The following is a 5,022-nucleotide window of genomic DNA, read 5'->3' on the forward strand; positions in this document are numbered from 1 at the left end:
TGGTAGATTTTGTGAAAGGATTACAAGAGCTGAAGGAGCTTTCAATCCGATAAGAAGCAAACCAGAGTTTTTGGTCCTATACAAATATTCAAAGATTTTACATTGTAAACCTATGGCTCCAACTGCATATGTAGCAGAGAATGGCCTTGTTGAGCACCTATAGAAGGAGATGACCTTGGGGGCTGGGGATTTAGCTCAGTGGTAGAGCACTTGCCTAGGAAGCGCAAGGCCCTGGGTTCGGTCCCCAGCTCCGAAAAAAAGAACCACGAAAAAAAAAAAAAGAATGAGATGACCTTGGTGTAAACTAGATTTTATTACCAATTGAAAAGAATGTAAAAGGGCAGTAAGGGGGATTATACAAGAAGTGTAGGGAGACCAGATAGCGATCTTATGGACAGGAAACAGAAAAGCCAAAATATTTGAAATGTAAATATGGATATATCAAATTAAAAAAGCAAAAAAAATTGCTAAAAAATAAAAAAAATTAATAAGTTAAAAATATGAAAACTGCCAGCTAATCAGACATATCGAATGAGAAATCTAAAGGGTAAATATCAGGCAATGGGAGTCAGAGTAATAATAGTGGAAAGACTGATATGATGAACTAGAATTACATCTCTCTCCCAAATACCAGTATCAGATACAAACTGCACTATAAGTATCCAAATAATTGAGGAGTTTACTCTGAGCTGAGGACACAATACTTTTCTTTCACTTCTTCCTTAGGACCTGGGCAAAAAAAATAAGAGCCATGAGCTCTAAGGAAAAGAATAGTGTCTTTCCCAACACCTGGCTTTTAGGATGAAGATATTAATGATATAAACTCTCTGACTTACAGGAACCACTAGAAGGAGGGAAATCCAGATATGGCTACCTTCCTGTATTCCCATGGCCAGACTTGATAGGTTTTATATGTTTTACCATGATTCTTTCATAAGGCCAAATATAAGAAACAGGAGGATGGGCAGGGCAAAAAAAAGGCTTGAGGAACACTGAAACCTCAATTTCAATACCTTCATAAGTAGAGGAGGGAATCTATTTGATATTGTCATTTGTAAATTCTACATTCTTGACCTAGTTGCACAGAATCAATGTAAACATTCTACGTAACCTAATAGGTGTAGGAAGCATCAAAAGTGTATATATATATATATATATATATATATATATATATATGTAAATATATATGTAAATATATATATACATATACATGTATATATATTTGTAAATATATATATATGTTTATATATTCAACCACCAAAACTGGATAAGATTGATGAAGCTAAGAAGTGTATTCTGCCAGGAAACGGATATAGATATTTCCTGAGAGATACAGCTAGAGCATGTCAAACTAAAAAGTAAACTAAAAAGTAAACTGGAAATGGACTTCCTGTTGGTAGATTCTGAGAAAGGATAACAAGAGCTGAAAACCCTTTCAACTCATAAGAACAATGCCAATGAAACAGAGCTTTCTGGTACGCGACCAACATTCAAAGATGGAAAATGGAAATACCTATGGCTCCAACTGCATATGTAGTAGAGGATGGCCTTGTTGGGCACCAATGGAAGGAGAAGTCCTTGGTCCTCTCTTGGTTTGAGTTGCATTTAAAGGGAATGTGAAGGGAAAGTAAGGGTGGGGGATATAGAAGAATTGGAGAGGGACCTGTTAGGGATATTATGTTAGGAAATTTTAAAGGAAACAATATTTTAAATGTACATATATAAATGTACATTTTTTAAAAATAAATACAATTTGTAAAAAATTAAAAAAAATATAAGAAATAAAAGAAAAGAAAACTACCAGCTAATCACAACTATTGACTCAGAATTCTAATGAGTCACTCTCAGGGAATGGTAGTCAGAGAAATAATAGTTAAATGAGTAGGATGGTGATATCTCAATTAGAAGCACTTCTCTTTCCATAATATCAGTGTCAGACACAAACGGCACTATAGATATCCAAAGCATGGAGGAGTTACTCAGAGCCAGGGATCCAATACTTGTCCTTCCTGTCTCCTTTAGGTCCATTTTCTTGTCAAAAAGAATAAAGGCCATGTGCTCTCAAGAAAACTGTGCCCTTCCCATCACTTGGCTTTTGGAATGAAGAAATGAATGATATTAACTCTCTGACATCCAGGAAGTATAAGAACGGGGAAGTCCAGATGCTTCTGACAGGCTCCCAGCTCCTGCTTCCCATATGTGGAAGGCTCAGATCTGTGCTATCTGTTCAGCGATACCACTCAACCCTACCAAGAACTCACTGAGCTTTCCCAAGGACCACGTATTTCTTCCATTTTTTATACCAAGACAGAAGGGCAGCTTCTTTATCCCCATCTCTGATCTCTTAATCCTCTTTGTTCTCCCTCCCAAATGTCTGTTTACACTGAATTAGATGCCAATTAGTAAACCTTAGAGGTGCAGAAGGAATATCTGAGAGGCATTTGCAGTCACAACAACACTTGTGACATCACAGAAGAAGCTAGTAATCTCCGGGTTACATGAGATTTTTCAGAGAGGGCTTAAGGATGTCACTGAGACGTGCCATGGCCTACCAGCTAAACAGCTTTCCTTACATTGACCAGATTCAAGGATGCACTTTCCAGGTGTGTGTCCTGTGATACACACTCCATCTCTCTAAAGTTACAGACTTTTCTTTGCTTCATTAGTGGTTACATGCTTTGAATTGAAAAATGTAGTCAAGCGTTTGGAATGGGTAGAAAAGATATTGTAACATGGAGTGGAGGAGATTCTTCTGGATAATAATTTTACTCTCAGGTACATTTCGTGAAATAGAGTTCAATTTTCTAGATTTTCTCTGTTTCCCAAAGGCCAGTATTTTCCCTTCAGACCTTAAATTGAATGAATATTGTATTTCACTTTCTCATTGTAAATTTCTCGGTACAGGACATGATCAATCTTGCTGAATGAGTACTCAAAAATTCTGTTTTCCAATTTCATTTTCTCCAATGATTTTGGCAACAAATGTGGCCCAGCCATAGAGTGAATATAAGAGTGTAAATATTCTGTGCCTACTTGAAAAGATACAGTCCCAAGTACTTATTTTAGGTAAAAAATGCCAGTCATCAGTAAACCGAAGGACAACATGGACTATAGAATTCAGTTCTCTAGTCCCATTTGATATCAGTTCTGCATTATCTACCGCACTGTGTTCCCAGGGCCAGACATGAGGGTTTTGGGTGTTTTACCATGATTCTTTCTAAGGGAATAATACGATACAGGAGGAAGGGCTTGGAGTGGAATGGTTGAGGTGCAGGAAGTTGAGGTGTAGTGAAACCTCAACTTCAGTATGTTCATAAGAACAGGAGGGAATCTGTGGCATTTTCATTTGTTGATTCTCCATTCTTGACCTCTTTCACAGAAACCATGTGAAAATTCCACCTATCCTCATAACTGTAGGAGACACCCATATATATATATATATATATATATATATATATATATACACACACACACACACACACACACACACACACACATGCACACATCACTCACCAAAACTATATAAGATTGATGAAGCTAAGAAATGCATTCTGCCAGGAGCAAGGATATAGATATTTCCTGAGGTACACAGCTAGAGCATATCAAATACAGAAGTGAATGTGTTGTTGTAAAAATATAAAAATAAAAAAGTAAATTTGTCTTTTACCCTGCTAACTCTGGCACTGAAGTGTCTGAATTTCTCTGCTAGATATATTGGCAGAAACACATACCCACCCCTCGGATACCCAATGTTTCATGCGAACACACTTTCCTATACACAAACCCTCACATAAAGAATACACAACACAATAATCTTTGATCCAGTTGATTAGATATAATTGCCCACTTAGACATACAATTAATGTGATACAACATGCAAACAAACTCAAAGATAAGGACACATGATCATTTCATTAGATGCGGAGAAAGCATTTGACAAAATTCAGCAACGATTCAGGAAAAAAGTCATGGAAAGATCAGGAATTGAAGGCCCATATCTCAACATAGTGATAGAAATATACAGCACACCTCTAGCTAAGATCAAACTAAATGGAGAGAAACTTGAAGCAATCTCACTAAAATCAGGGACTAGACTAGGCAGACCACTCTCTCCCTAGTTATTCAATACAGTTCTCCATGTCATAGCTGAAGCAATCAGAGAGCAAATGGAAGACAAAGGGATACAAATTGACAGGGAAGAAATCAAAATATCACTATTTGCACATGATATGATAGTATACTTAAGTGATCCCAAAAGTTACACCAGAGAACTTCTTAACCTGATAAACAACTTCAGAAAAATGTCAGGGTATAAAATTAACTCAAATACACCAGGAGCCTTCCTCTCCTCAATGTATCAATGAACAGGCTGAGAAAGAAAATAATGAATTCACACATTTCAAAATAGTCCCAAATAAAGATATTATCTTGCTGTTAGATTAACCAAGGAAGTGAATGATCTGTATGATAAGAAGTTCAAGAATCTGAAGAAAGAAATTGAAAAAGGTCTCAGAAGATAGAAAGAGCTTACATGTTCATGGGTTGTCAGTATTAATATAATAAAGATGACCATTTTGCCAAAAACAATCTACACATTCAATGCAATCTCCATCAGAATTCCAACTCAATTCTTTAATAGATGATGAAAGAGCAATGTGTAACTTCATTTGGATTAAGAAAAAGCCAGGATAGTGAAAACTATCCTCAACAATTAAAGGACCTCTGGGGGAATCATCACTGCAGAACTCAAGCAGTATTACAGAGCATCAGTGATAAAAAATGCATGGTGTTGGTACAGAGTCAGACAGATTGACAAGTGGAAATGAATTGAAGACCCAGAAATGAACCCACACACCTATAACTTGATCTTTGGCAAAGGAGATAAAACCATCCAAAGGAAGAAACATAGCATTTTCCAAATAGATGGCTGGTTCAACTGGAAGCCAGCATGTAGAAGAAGGCAAATTATCCCATACTTATGACCATGTACAAAGGTTAAGTCCAAGGTAATCAAGGACCTAC

This window comes from Rattus norvegicus, chromosome 3 (genome assembly GCF_036323735.1).
Source record: "Rattus norvegicus strain BN/NHsdMcwi chromosome 3, GRCr8, whole genome shotgun sequence".
Taxonomy (NCBI): Eukaryota; Metazoa; Chordata; class Mammalia; order Rodentia; family Muridae; genus Rattus; species Rattus norvegicus.